This window comes from Leucopleurus acutus (assembly GCF_964270905.1).
Source record: "Leucopleurus acutus genome assembly, chromosome: 9".
NCBI classification, from domain to species: domain Eukaryota; kingdom Metazoa; phylum Chordata; class Mammalia; order Artiodactyla; family Delphinidae; genus Leucopleurus; species Leucopleurus acutus.
Window position 1 is genome coordinate 9,404,719 of NC_139144.1, and position 15,902 is coordinate 9,420,620.

The following is a 15,902-nucleotide window of genomic DNA, read 5'->3' on the forward strand; positions in this document are numbered from 1 at the left end:
TTGCTCTACAGGTGCAACCCTATGTGGGTTGGGTTGGCCCTTCTGTTGTGGCCGGGCTGACTACTGTGGATGGGCTCATAGGTGGGATTGGTCCCTGGCCTGGTTGGCTTCCAGGTCCTGTCTCATTCAGAGGCTGCCATCTGCTGTTGGGCAAGGCCTTGCATTTTGTGATCTAGCAGCAGAACTGCTTGTCATCCCCAACTTGCCAGACCATTTCAAACAACTTTACATTTTTTTTATCTTGCCCCGTGACCATTTTCCCCCTCAGTTCTCTGGCAAACTCCCACTTTAAGTCTTAATGGAAATATCATTTCTCCAGAACATTCTCCCCAGAACTTCTGTAGACCACGTGGGGTTCCCTCTATATTCCCAGGATGCTTTTTGTATACGGACTTATGAAATTTTAAAAACCTCTCCTATTATTTTCCCTCCGAATTGACACAGTTAAGAGTAATCAAATCATTGATTTTATTCTTGTCTAATTCCTTGGCTCCTAGACTTCTCTGCAGTTGAGCAAAAGGTACGTCAAGTAAGTACACACACACCTCATCATTATGTGCACACCTTGAGCATTGCACTCTCCAGGCTGTACCGGAATAGCACAGACTATATTGTAATAATTATTTCAGATGTCTCTTCAGCAGTCTCCCTGGGAGGAGTAAATATGTTTCTTTTCTTTATGTAACTCTAGCACCTGGCAGGGTGACAGTCACAAAACAGATGCTCCACAGTAGTTTGTTGAGTTGATGAAATATTAACACTTTCTCGTCATCTCAGGTGATATCTTATCTCTAGGACAGACAAGGATGGTACATTTTGAGTTTTCAGCCCAGTTGTTTGCAATCAGTACATAGAAAAATATGTTTCCTCTTGGAACAGAAATGATCAAAAAACGTCTGCAAAACCCCATTCTCCCTTCAACTTCCTGTATGTAAACCTAACACCATTTGAAGCTTAGGGTGGTGTGACTTAAGAGTTTCTCACTTGAAACTGTGACTCAACTTCAGTGTTACTTGCTCTGTCACACTGTGTGCAGAATATAAATACACTTCCAAGCCCTTTTGAATCAGGCATTATTTCTTAAGAAATAAAATTTGTAGTGGACTTCATGGGAGTAATCTGGAGCAGGAAACATCATGTTATTTGTTCTTCCTAACTTACCTTTAAAATGTCCCAGAAAATGTAAAAAGCAGAGAGAGAAAACCCACAGCAGGTCTGGCACTAAATATAAACTCTATCACTTGCCTCCATCATAGGGTGCTGTGGCCTTAGCACACTGGGAATAGTTTATATGAATTAGAAAACTGTTGAGATCAGACTAAGTTTCCTCATCAGCAGACAGAACACAGTAACCTTCAGCTGACAGTCCACACAGGATAAGGTGCAAGCGTGAAGGCTTTTCTGAACATCTCTTTTACATTTGTGTTTGCTATTTTTTCTCCAGTCCCTTACTGCAACTTTCCTTGCACCTAAACAAAACTCCTTTTTTTTTCTAGAATAAATTTGGAATGTTCTTTCAGACATTACTCGGTATGTAAAAATTTATGCCAGGAATAAAATTACTTGAACACTTAACCTAATTCTTGCAGCTGCCCTGGGATTGTAACTGGAGTCCTGATGCCCTTCACTCAGTCTAAGGTGTGCAGCTTTCTTGCTCAGATAATTATTCTACATCTTTATCTGGGTCTAGGACCATTCCTGATGTTACGAAGTCAGTAAATCTATTTTATTCACTCCCTTGTGATTTTGACTGCACCTTTCTTCTGAATGTAGGCTTTTTGATGCCCAAGTCTATCTGACCAGGATAGTTTGTGAAATGATAAGTGGGAAAAACTCCTATATGTGCTTTTGTGTCCCAATTTACTCTCCATGCTAAATCCAACTTGCATTCAGTAGTGTGAGTGCTGTGGCCTTAAAATGCTATAGATGAGTCAGAGGAGCGGGTTTCTGTCTTTCACTGACTCACATCTCAGCTGGGAAACTGCTAACTGGGGAGTTACTCCCTTGTTCTTTCCCTATCCCTTGTTCTTTCCCTAATTACTAGCCTGTCCTTATGCTCTATTGGGTTGGTGCCTCCTGCCCCTCGCTGAGTCTGAGCTGCTAGGAGGCTGACGAGCACTTCGTGCAAGGCTGCTGGAGGCCTTTCTAACTTTCTCTGCTAACTCAGATCAGCAGTTTTCGGATCTGCTGCCTTTCTGCTCCTTCTCCACTGGATGGACTTTGAAAACACATTAGGTTTCGTGGAAAGTTTTTCTGAAATAGTAGGAAACCAAACGTTGGCTGGTTAATAGTTATGCTGAAAATTATTGCCATAATTTTGAAATAATCTATAAAAATATGCAGGATCTTTCATAATCCAATTTCATAGTTTAGTTCAATATAAGATCTGAATCCTCACATCTGTAGACTTGAAAACATTACCAGGCACCTTTCCACATTTCTCATGGCATTTTATTGTGTGGTGAATAAACTGAAGGTGATGAGTTTGATGTATTTATTCCCTTTCATTTACCTCCCCTGAAAAATATGATCATCCCATAATAATGCTCTAACTTTTACATTTCTTCTCCTGGAGTTTGTTGCTGTAGTATAAATGAACATTTTTTAAATAAGTGGTTGAGAATCATCAAATGAAAATATGCTATTTAAAATATGATAATGGATAGATCTGTTTCATAATAAAACATCGTGGACTTTAGTAATGTGGAATTAGTAGAATTCACTACAATATGTCAATGAATCTAATCTTGTACAGTAAGTACAAAATATATTAAACTGTGTACTTTTAGTTCTTGAAGCAGCAGGACGAAAGGCAAGCTGTCTTTCCATATCTAAACTTTTCTAATTGTTCACTTAAATTCATTGCAGCTCATTTCTTTCTAAGGGAGAAATGTCGTGGCATTATTGCTAAGATATTGGTTCACATGAAAACATGGGCTTTCGGGAGTAAAAAAAAAAGAAGCTCTGATTTGTAGCATTTGCTGATTTCTGTGGTGTAAATACTCCAGTCATGGCCAATGTCAAGCTACAAACAGTTTAACAACCCAATCACAGAATTCCTGTGTATTTACCAGTTGGTGCTTGGGAGCCAGTGTGACTGGGCTCCATGACCCTGTGTGTGGTGTCCCACCCGAGATGCCCACTCACAGTGTCCAGCTGAGGGCCTCCCAACACACACGGTCACTCCTGAGAGTGGTCACTCCCACTCAGCTGGGAGCGCTTCCGACAAACTCCTCTCTGTGATTTGAATATGACAGCAAATCACAACAAAAACAGGCTTTCTCATTTATGCAACAGACTTTACGTTTCCTGTATTATTTTTCTGCACTCTTATAATTGGCAGAGACGAGTCCACACCTTCCTCCAGCGTCCACAGTAAAGAGCTGCTTTGTTCATCTCAACACCATTCCTTTCAATGCTGCATGGAATTCTGCACTTTAATCAAAATGCTCGCTGCTGGGCCCTGCGTTAGGGTGCATGACACACCCGGGCTGAATGGCTTTGTGAAGACAACCTTCTTGAAGATGGGCTGCTTGGACCTCCCAAGTTAGGATTCCAAGAGGTGGGAGGATCTTGCCCTTCCAGACAGATGTATGACCTGGGAGGTTTGCTTGTTTTAACTCTTGACTTAGGGGGGAAAAGTGAAACATTTGGGAAGTATCTGTAGAAAGTCCTTAGTCTTTGCATATCTACATACTTCCCCAGACATCCATTTAGGGTAGCCCTTATCAATAATACCTCCAGGAAGGCGTTGTGTTCCCGCAAAATGAGTCCACCTATTTGCTGGTCGAGTGGATCTGTGTTTTGCTGTGCTGAGGTCCAGTCTGTCATCTAAGGGCGCCCCTTCCTGCATCTTCTCCATCAAACTGACGGGGTGCGGGGGTGGGCGTTTTAATGTCTTTTGAGTAAGTCTGATTTTGAAATAGATTTCTCAGGACAAGATTGTCGTAATACTTCTTGGATAGCGACATTAAATTCTCCCTCACTGACAGAGTAGTTTGAAGGTATTTCTACTTAATGCTTTCATCCCCAGTACCCTGTGGGTCACATACATTTGTTTTATAAAGTGTTCATGTGGGAGAGATATGAAAGTAATATAGCCACCTCTTTCCCTACAACCCAACTCTGCAGATCCCAGGAGAGAGACAACACTTCATAAATTCAGAGCATTGCTCTTTTCCTAAAATAAGCCAATAAAATAAGGTGGGAACTAGAAGTGGTTGGATCCCAATTTGGGAAGAGAAGGGGTCCCTGAGTAGAAGAGGCAGAGGTCCTGCAGGGAGTGGACTTGAGTTTTTTCCGTGTCCCCTGCAGACCCTCACTCCACCTGCAGCAGGCCTCTTGCAGGAGCTGCTCCCTGGGTACAGAGAGCTGGTGCCCAGGCAAAGCTGGACAGCACCCCATCCTATGCACTGACAAAATCTTCCGTGGGCTTATAGGCTGGCATGGAACTTGGGGTGCTCACACCCCCCAGTGTAGAATACTTGGTACACACACATGCACACATTCCAAAGACTAGAAGCACAAATCTGTCACCCCAAACCCAAATCCCTGGATTCTTACCCACCACATGAGAGAATGCTGAAGTTCTTCAGTTATCCCGAGAAAAGACATAATCATAACCTTGAAACAGTGATAGGGTAATAAAAGCATAAGCGAAACTCTGAAAAAGTCAGATGTAAATGTAAGAAGAATAAGAGAAGAATGTATAACTTTCAGGGATAGCAGAGAACTTTTGATCTATTCAAAGATTAAAAAGAGGAGGAAAAGAGCAATAAAGTATAGCAAACCGAACACGTGAAATAAGATGAAAGAAACAAACTTTTCCATAGCAACCATAACACAGGAAGAGCATGCAGGCGGCGTGCACGCTGGGAGCCTGCTAGTGGCCAGGGCAGCTGTTGCGACCACGTGTGGGTGGAGCCTGTGTATGTCCACCTGTGTCCGCATGTGTGCATGCGTGTGCACACGGGGCCAGGGTGGGGAGGGGAGCTGGTCAGGGCTGGGGCTACCGCTGCCACCCTCAGCTGATGGCATTCTATCACAGAGATCCAAGGAGTCTCGGACTTCTATAAACTCTGGGCCTCCACATCCTTTGGAAGATGTATTTCTCAAGAAAGAAGACTTCTTAAGTTTAATGGTTTGCTTTATACCTTTAAAATATTGAGAAATATGTTTGTGAGCCTCTCTTTGAACGTTGTGGGTAGGCCTGGCAGTTGTAGGGGTGTGGAGAAGGGAGCAGATTCTGGGTTATTGGAAGCAGGGCCAGCAGGCCTTGCTGGTGGGTTGGATGTGGGCTGTGACAGAACGAGAGGGGTCCCCGGACCATGCAACGGATGGGCTTGCCAGCATCCGAGACTGGGAAGGCTGGGGTGGGGTGGGCTTGGGGAGGGGTGTTCAGAGTCTCAGTTTTGGAGACACTGATCATTAGACGCCCACATGGGGCTGTCAAATAGGTAGTCATGTGGCTCCACTGGAGAGACGTCACCAACCGTGTGACTATAGACAGAGACCAGAAGAGGGGTGAGGACAGAGCCCCGGGGTCAGGTCTTCTAACCTAAAATAGCAGCTAACTCGTCCAACACGGCGGCACAGACCACTACTTTAGGTGTGTTTTTTTTTTTTTAACATCTCTATTGGAGTATAACTGCTTTACAATGGTGTGTTAGTTTCTGCTTTATAACAAAGTGAATCAGTTATACATATACATATGTTCCCATATCTCTTCCCTCTTGCGTCTCCCTCCCTCCCACCCTCCCCATCCTACCCCTCTAGGTGGTCACAAAGCACCGACCTGATCTCCCTGTGCTATGCGGCTGCTTCCCGCTAGCTATCTACCTTACGTTTGGTAGTGTACATATGTCCATGCCACTTTCTCACTTTGTCACAGCTTACACTTCCGTCTCCCCATATCCTCAAGTCCATTTTCTAGTAGGTCTGTGTTTTTATTCCCGTCTTTTTTTTTTTTCTTAGATTCCATATATATGTGTTAGCATATGGTATTTGTTTTTCTCTTTCTGACTCACTTCACTCTGTATGACAGTCTCTAGGTCCATCCACCTCACTACAAATAACTCAATTTCGTTTCTTCTTATGGCTGAGTAATATTCCATTGTATATATGTGCCACATCTTCTTTATCCATTCATCCAATGTTGGACACTTAGGTTGCTTCCATCTCCTGGCTATTGTAAATAGAGCTGCAATGAATATTTTGGTACATGACTCTTTTTGAATTATGGTTTTCTCAGGGTATATGCCCAGTAGTGGGATTGCTGGGTCATATGGTAGTTCTATTTGTAGTTTTTTAAGGAACCTCCATACTGTTCTCCATAGTGGCTGTACCAATTCACATTCCCACCAGCAGTGCAAGAGTGTTCCCTTTTCTCCACACCCTCTCCAGCATTTATTCTTTCTAGATTTTTGGATGATGGCCATTCTGACCGGTGTGAGGAGATACCTCATTGTAGTTTTGATTTGCATTTATCTAATGATTAATGATGTTGAGCATTCTTTCATGTGTTTGTTGGCAATCTGTATATCTTCTTTGGAGAAATGTCTATTTAGATCTTCTGCCCATTTTTGGATTGGGTTGGTTGTTTTTTTGTTATTGAGATGCATGAGCTGCTTGTAAATTTTGGAGATTAATCCTTTGTCAGTTGCTTCATTTGCAAATATTTTCTCCCATTCCGAGGGTTGTCTTTTGGTCCTGTTTATGGTTTCCTTTGCTGTACAAAAGCTTTTAAGTTTCATTAGGTCCCATTTGTTCATTTTTGTTTTTATTTCCATTTCTCTAGGAGGTGGGTCAAAAAGATCTTGCTGTGACTTGTGTCATAGAGTGTTCTGCCTATGTTTTCCTCTAAGAGTTTGATAGTTTCTGGCCTTACATTTAGGTCTTTAATCCATTTTGAGCTTATTTTTGTGTATGGTGTTAGGGAGTGTTCTGACTCATACTTTTACATGTACCTGTCCAGTTTTCCCAGCACCACTTATTGAAGAGGCTGTCTTTTCTCCACTATATATTCTTGCCTCCTTTATCAAAGATAAGGTGACCATTTGTGCATGGGTTTATCTCTGGGCTTTCTATCCTGTTCCATTGATCTATATTTCTGTTTTTGTGCCAGTACCATGCTGTCTTGATTACTGTAGCTTTGTAGTATAGTCTGAAGTCAGGGAGCCTGATTCCTCCAACTCCATTTCTTGTTCTCAAGATTGCTTTGGCTATTCGGGGTCTTTTGTGTTTCCATACAAATTGTGAAATTTTTTGTTCTAGTTCTGTGAAAACTGCCAGTGGTAGTTTGAAAGGGATTGCATTGAATCTGTAGATTGCTTTGGGTAGTAGAGTCATTTTCACAATGTTGATTCTTCTAATCCAAGAACATGGTTTATCTCTCCATCTATTTGTATCATCTTTAATTTCTTTCATCAGTGTCTTATAATTTTCTGCATACAGGTCTTTTGTCTCCTTAGGTAGGTTTAATCCTAGATATTTTATTCTTTTTGTTGCAATGGTAAATGGGAGTGTTTTCTTAATTTCACTTTCAGATTTTTCATCATTAGTGTATAGGAATGCCAGAGATTTCTGTGCATTTATTTTGTATCCTGCTACTTTACCAAATTCATTGATTAGATCTAGTAGTTTTCTGGTAGCATCTTTGGGATTCTCTATGTATAGTATCATGTCATCTGCAAACAGTGACAGCTTTACTTCTTCTTTTCCGATTTGGATTCCTTTTATTTCTTTTTCTTCTATGATTGCTGTGGCTAAAACTTCCAAAACTATGTTGAATAATAGTGGTGAGAGTGGGCAACCTTGTCTTATTCCTGATCTTAGTGGAAATGCTTTCAGTTTTTCACCATTGAGGATGATGTTGGCTGTGGGTTTGTCATATATGGCCTTTATTATTTTGAGGAAAGTTTCCTCTATGCCTACTTTCTGCAGGGTTTTTATCATAAATGGGTGTTGAATTTTGTCGAAAGCTTTCTCTGCATCTATTGAGATGATCATATGGGTTTTCTCCTTCAATTTGTTATTATGGTGTATCACATTGATTGATTTGCGTATATTGAAGAATCCTTGCATTCCTGGAATAAACCCCACTTGATCATGGTGTATGATCTTAATGCTATGAGACTAGATATCAATTACTGGAAAAGATCTGTAAAAAATGCAAACACATGGAGGCTAAACAATACACTACTTAATAATGAAGTGATCACTGAAGAAATCAAAGAGGAAATAAAAAAATACCTAGAAACAAATGAAAATGGAGACATGACAATCCAAAACCTATGGGATGCAGCAAAAGCAGTTCTAAGAGGGAAGTTTATAGCAATACAATCCTACCTTAAGAAACAGGAAACATCTCGAATAAACAACCTAACCTTGCACCTAAAGCAATTAGGGAAAGAAGAACAAAAAAAACCCAAAGTTAGCAGAAGGAAAGAAATCATAAAGATCAGATCAAAAATAAATGAAAAAGAAATGAAGGAAATGATAGCAAAGATCAATAAAACTAAAAGCTGGTTCTTTGAGAAGATAAACAAAATTGATAAACCATTAGCCAGACTCGTCAAGAAAAAAAGGGAGAAGACTCAAATCAATAGAATTAGAAATGAAAAAGGAGAAGTAACAACTGACACTGCAGAAATGCAAAAGATCATGAGAGATTACTACAAGCAACTCTATGCCAATAAAATGGACAACCTGGAAGAAATGGACAAATGCTTAGAAATTCACAACCTGCTGAGACTGGACCAGGAAGAAATAGAAAATATGAACAGACCAATCACAAGCACTGAAATTGAAACTGTGATTAAAAATCTTCCAACAAAAGCCCAGGACCAAATGGCTTCACAGGCGAATTCTATCAAACATTTAGAGAAGAGCTAACATCTATCCTTCTCAGACTCTTCTAAAATATAGCAGAGGAAGGAACACTCCCAGACTCATTCTACAAGGCCACCATCACTCTGATACCAAAACCAGACAAAGATGTCAGAAAGAAAGAAAACTACAGGCCAATATCACTGATGAACATAGTTGCAAAACTGCTCAACAAAATACTAACAAACAGAATCCAATAGGTATATTTTTTTAAGGGTCTTGTACTGAGATGTTGGAGAAAATAGAATGCTATCCAAAACTGACAGCCTACTGAGATTCTTGGAAAACTTCTCAAGTGAAATTGTTTCCTCTACGTTCAGCAACATAGAAGTTTGACTTCAAGAAAGATTCTTGGTTTTTAAACAAACTCCAAATTTCTTTGTGTAAAGTTAAAATGGCCTTGCCTGTGAGTGTCCTTATGACCCTTTGACTTAGCTGTAATTGGCTGATCGTCCGTGTTCCTGAATTGTCCTAATACACCGTCAACTATGCATTCACGTTGTCTGTCATTTGTTTGTTTGTTTGTTGAAAATCTCAAGGACCAGAAATTCCAAATGACTCTTCCCTTTGGAGGTGGACACCTGCGTCACGGTCCCACCTCCTGTTGACACCAGTGTCTCTCTGAAGCTGAGGAGGTCTGTTCACAGAACCCAGACATGGAGGGTCCCCAACCCCTGGGGACGGGTCAGGGGGCGAAGGCCCAGCCCTGGTCTAGGGAGACAGGCTCTGTGCGGATGGGTCACCAGCGGGACCGAGCCCCAGGGACTAGCTCAGTATCGCTCACTGTGCTCACTTGTCTCCCTTCTCTGTCTGGCTTTTCCAGCCACCTCACTCCTGTGACCTCGGTACCATTCAAATCAGTATAGGGAGTTTTACTCTTCACTCCCTGTAAGGATTTGCCATGTACCTAGTGTGGAAGGTCATCAAGTGAAAATACCTCGTGTTGCAGTACTTACCTCAAGCGTCTGCAGTTGCTGCTTCCTCTGTCCTAAATGCCGTTCCTCTAGATGTGACTTGCTTCACTCCCTCAAATCCTCACGATCTTGTTCAAATGTCACCTCCTTGCTGACAACGTGTCGACCATCCTGGAAACTAATACCCTCACCTGTGCCTTTGCTTCTCTTGTGACTTTTCTCCATGGCACTAATCCTCATCTGACATTCTTTATATTTTCTTGTTTGTTTGTCATCTCTCGCCCTTTACAAAAATCCAAGAGGACTGGAGTTTCACCTGTTTTGTACGTCGACCTGGGCCTTCTTCACCCACAATAGCACTTGGTACAAATAGGCACTCAAAAAAAAAAAAAAGAAAAAATAGGCACTCAAATATTTGTTGAACACGAAATTTATATGGCAGTGGTTTTCTAAAGAATATGGCCAGGAAAATGCTTTTTCCCTTCAAGATGTTTTTAACCTTGCAATGAGCATTATAAATGTATTGTATCTCTTTTGCCTTGGCTAAATTTAATACTCAATTCGAGCAACTTTGATATCCTTTGTTTCAGCATTTGATACGTGCTAGTTAATATTTCTATGGATGAAGATTTTCAAGGAATTAGCTGTTAACTCGACAGAGAAGAACTCAGTCAACCCAAATGAAACAGACAACATTGTGATCACTTGTATGTACTTACTATTCCATTACCTTTCAGAGAGGCTAAAAAAAAGGATTAAGTTAGCTCAGTGGTTCTCACAGCCTGGTCCCCAGATAAGCCCCTTCAGGATGCCCTGGGAATTTGTTAGAAATGCAGATTTTGGGGCTCCACTCCATAGCCACTGAATCAGAATTTCTACTCATTGAGGGGGCCCAGCAACCTGTGTTTTACCAAACCTTCCAGGTAATTCTGATGCACACTGAGAGCCATAAAATTAGATAACACACTCAGATTTTAATGAAAGAGACTATATCAAACTCATTTTTTCTCTTATGTCTTAAAATAGATTTTTGACTCAGTTTTAGTGGTCTTTGCTGAAAGGCCAGGGGTAGATGAGGAAACTTCATGGAGTAAAATCACCGCTTGACAAATATTCTCTGAACTTATGGGTGAAATCTCACATTCCAGCCATTCTGAGGAGCAACCCTATTCACATCCTTGCTGTAATATCTGAATTTTAGAATAAAGATGTTCTGAAGGACACAAATTAGTATACAGTGTTCTCTAAAGTTAGATTACCGTGTCTATGGTTGATACCAATTAATGTTCTTACTGTTGAATATGGTACCACGGAGGACACATGATTTGGAGCGTGAGGTGTTTCTTCAGAGGTGATGGAGGGGTCCCACCTGCTGCCTTTTGCTAAGAACAGACTGTGATTTTTGTCTCTTACAGGTATACACATGTGGTAAAAGATTATTTCACTTCCTTACACGTGCCCAATGGCTATTTCCAAGTTTGGGGAAATGTTTCCTTCTTCCTAAAAAAATGAGTTCTTATCCATCTTAAATATTTTCTTACCAATTCAAAGTGAGGCTACCAAAACAACAGCATGAATCCCTGGAGGAACGCTCCTACACAGACAGGAAAACGCCTATAATTCTTGTTGATCAGAGGAAGTCCCAGAATACACGTTAGTCTAAAGGGTTCCCTCAGGTCTTCTAAAGAGCTATTAATAAAATAATATATATATACACAAAATGAAAGACAAACAAATAAACTTAATAAAATGTGTTTCAGTACCTCTTACAGGGCCCTGGCTCATTTGTTCATTCGTACCTTTTCACTGGTATACTGAGGTTAATATATTTCATTTTTATCATTGTTAGTGTAATTATAATTATGTTTATGATTTCTCATTGTTTTTTCCTCTTTGTACACACATGCAGAAATTGTGCCTTCTATTATGACTGCAGAATTGACTATATATACAGAAACGTAATGAAGTACAAGAAGCATAATGAAGGTTCGAAACAGGAAGGTTTTTTTGTTTGTTTTTTTTGTTTTTACTGCAAAGAGGAGGTTTCCATCCTGTGAGGTCTTGACACAATTATTCTGTTTTCTTTCAGATAAAAAAAGTTTGTGTTTAATTCCATTTCAGTGTTTTCCTGTTTCTCTTTGTAGAGTTTCTCTACTCTCATCAGATATGGTTTTTCACAGATTTGGACACTGTGGGTCTGTGGGAATAAGGTTCGTAACCACGTATGTGAAAACAATTTCCTGTAAAGCTTCATGACTCCACGCAGATACACATATGAGTACCAATTGACATGTCTGCTCTGAGAAGCTGCAGGGCCTGTGTCTCCACTTCACCCTAAACTCATTTCCTGCCAGGCAGAACTCTTGAAACAGTTCAAGCAAAATCATTCTAAGAATATAGTGAATTATGTGCTGATCTCATGAGGGGAGCATTAAGCTCGTCGTTTGCCAGGAGTTCATTTCTCAGTAACCCTGATGCACCACTTGCCAAAAAATTGCCGTTTAGTGCTTCAGTTCAGAAGTGATTTATTTTTAAAAGTATTTCCAGATGTTTGAATTCACCTTCAAAAAGCCACATTTTCAAGTGAGTGACCGTGACTCTCAGCTACCCCGTCAAGTCCTGCACTTTTGTTTAATGTGTTGAAATAAAGATGCCTATTTGTTTTGACTCACCGCCGTCTTAGCTCAGGAAACCCCCACTGCACATGCGCTGAGACCAGCTCGCAGGACTGCGTGGGGGGGCTGGTGCCACATCTGCTTCTAGTCTGTCCAGCCCCAGTGAGGATTGCCCCGCTGCTGCTGCAGCTGCTCGTGAGAACCTGGGCTCCTGCTGCCTCCCATTACCAAAGAAAGGAAGAGGCCAAACGGCTGAGTGACCTCTGTCATTCCGTACCATTCTCTGTGTAAACACGTTTCTGGGGATGAACAGTGCACTCAGAGCGGTGTACCTTTCCTGTCTTCCAGGGGCAGAATGAGAGCACGTGTGCATTCCGTGCGCTGGAGTTTAAATCTGGGCTCTTGCTAAGACACAAAGTGGCTGTAAGTTGTGTGTTTGTCAATTGTCTACTTGGTCCATGGAAGCAGGGAAAAGTCATTTTCTGTGCAGAATTGGAAAATTGTATTTGGAAAATTGTATTTTGTTTACTTACACTGAATACAGAGAAAGTTCTACCCTCCCTTTAAATTAGAGATTTATTGAACCTACTGCTTGGCAGCTGCTTCAGAATATTTTGACATTAGATGTAGGCTCTTAGAAAAAGCACGTATTTATGAAAAAATAAAACTTTATGAAATGATCTTTCTCGGCAGGAGGCCAGCTAGCAATGGACACGTGCTGGGTCAACTATTGTAAATGGAGTTCTAATTTATTAACTTACAGTGCACACTGCTTTTGGAGTTCTATCCCAATGAGTGGTCGTCTTCACAGTGCCCTGCAGTGCCTACTGCACAGACCACAAGATTTCTCCCTGCAGACTTGCGTATTCAGTGTGGGGAGGGGGGGTGTGGGAATTCTTCAGATTGCAGGCTAGACCTTCTGTTTAGATGCTTGTCTGAGCTGAGAACTCTTCTGGCACTTGGCCATGATGATTAACACCATGGCCTTCAAATTGGCCGGCCATGGATTCAAGCCAGCTCTCGTTCACTAACCATGTGAACTCGGGAAGGTAGCTTTGTGTCCACTCATTTTTAAAATGGAGATACTCTTACCACAACCATTGTGAGTGACGAGGCTCCAAAAGTAGATTTGTCACAGAATAAGTGCTCTGTATCTACTTTTTATATATATATAAAATTGTAATTATTTCTGTTACGGTTATGACCAACTATATGCCATCTTGAGTATCTACTGTGGGATTCTAAAGCAGAGCTCCTTGAATGAGAATGACTTACAGAAAAATAGCAAAGCCAGTATTCCTTTCTTAAACGATATCTTGATTCAGTCACTTTTGAAATGTCATCGTCACCTTAATTATCTTAAGAACATGCTCTTTCTTTTTTGTTTATGCATCATTTTTATCAGAGAACTTCGTGTAGGGAGAAGATTTGTTTCTTCCTGTGTAGCAGGCAGAAGTCAGTCTGTGACCCCTGCTAAGCACGGAGCCTTCAGGGGGCAGCTGAATAGAGCTTTCTTGCAGCCTTGCTCTGGTTTTTGTCCATGTGTCCACGGCCCTAAACTTTACCAGTTCCAGCGCGTGTGTAAACCACAGAATAATGGATATGAAATTGGAAAGCTCGCACCCTGAAACTCCGTTGCCAGGGAATGCGTAGCAGTGTTTATAGGAAGTAAATGGTGCTGACAACACAGTATCCACTTTCAGCTCTGATGTCAAGCAGGAAGCAGCTCTTCCTGCCAGAGGGGCCCAAGCGTCTAGCTCCGCTCTCCTGTCTGCCTTCAGCGGGGCGGGTGTACGCTGTGTGCACGTTTCCCTGCATCTTTCTGGGGACTCCAGGCGGGTATGTCCCAGAATGTGCCTCCTCCTCAGAGATGCATTCTCCTAGATCGGATCATCGTTGGTAACCCTTCCCTTTCCTTTGGTTCCCGGCTTCTTTTCAATGGGTCCAGACTGGCTTATTTCTGTTACGGACTTTGAACTGAGGGGGATCCGTCAGGCGCAGTCTCAGCGGCTGACCACTTGTCCTGGTGTGCCGGGCTACACCACTTGTTCCCATAATTAATACGACTGCTCCCTTTCACTTGCAAAGTGACCCGGTTTAGAAATAAGTTGTAGGAGTCTCAGTCCCGAGTCTCAGACAGTGTGGGCACAGCGTTCGCACTGCTGCTTTAGCCTCTTCCCTTCTGACGGAGACTGGGAAGAGGAGGTCGGTGTGCCTCTCCCTGGCTGTGTGTCTCCCCGGCTGGGTAGGCTGCAGTGCAGTGGGGTCTTGGCCAGTCCCCTCTTTGCCAGGGTCCCTAACTCTGCTACTGATTTCAAGGCAGCCTGTAGTTCTTTGACAGGGGTTGGAAGCGGAAGGCTGGCCCTAAGGGCATCCTTGGATGGGAATATACCACACCTCACTCTGTGCCAACCCATCTTCTTGAATATGGCAGTTGTATTGCCTTTGGCAGATCTAAGCCAACGGGGCTGGCATGGGTGGAAGAAGTCATGGTTATGGCCAACTCTGGGGACTGCTCTGAGCAGTAGGGGGTGCCTGCTTAGTTTTCTGTTCAGTGAATCCTGGATATTTGGGCCTGCAGGGAAATACTAACATTTTTCCCTACCAGCTTTGCCACCCTCTCTCTGCATTATATCGGTTCACAGAGTCCAGTATATAACTCCAAAATGTATTTTTCTATATATCCTCATTGATGATGCAGTTATTATAATTTTTCTAACTTTGGCATATGATAATCTCCATTTTCTAAGTAATGTTGCTGATTTTTCCCTTGTGTGTGTTCATGGCCATACAGCTCTCCATGGGACTTTAGTAGAGGATAGATCAGGCACCAATAAATTGACAAGTTAACTCCAAATTCCCAATTCAATTAATACCTGGTTGAGTTATGTCCTTAAATATTTCCATTTGTTTTATTCTGTCTTCAGATGCGAGGTGGTTCTATGATATTTTATTAATACTGTTTACATGGCAAGTAATAGAAACTGATACTGGAGGATTTATTGGAAAGATACTGGAATATCTCGCAGAACCCAGGAACGGGCTCAATAACCAAGGCTTGAGGAAGGGGAACAGGGAAGCACTGAGGTCCTGGCAGCAGGGGTCCAAGGCAGCATGGGGACAGTAACATCTGCTGTGTAAGTCTCCAGATTCTCAGCCCCAAATTACACATTCCTGGCACGAAATCTGATGGCCCGGTTTGACTGTGGCATGGGGGTAGGGTCACTTAACACAGACATGACTGTTGGACAGTGTTCAGAGCAGGCAGACTTGCAGCAGGTCAGCCTCTTTAAGTGGTGTCTACTCCAGTTTCCTATGTGGGCTATCTTGGTTACATCTTTTGTATCAAAACTATCGAAATATGAAATGTTCTCTCAGCATTTCCCTTGGCCATCTCCCACATTTGTGCATCCAGGACATCTGTACTCTAAGGAAAGGCATGTGATAGCTAAAAAGAGAAAAACTGGATTATTTTAGAAGGAGTGTT

At 41.9% G+C, this 15,902-nt stretch overlaps 1 long non-coding RNA gene across 1 annotated transcript in view; it reads left to right on the forward strand.

Annotated features, from left to right (window-relative positions):
- LOC309966445 overlaps positions 1-14,157 on the forward strand; it is a 50,153-nt gene extending 35,996 nt beyond the window's left edge. Inside the window, exons 2-3 of the long non-coding RNA XR_014326452.1 lie at positions 12,764-12,838; positions 13,821-14,157. This is a non-coding gene — a long non-coding RNA (uncharacterized lncRNA). The remainder of the gene's footprint in view (positions 1-12,763; positions 12,839-13,820) is intronic.
- The last annotated feature ends 1,745 nt before the right edge of the window (positions 14,158-15,902 follow it).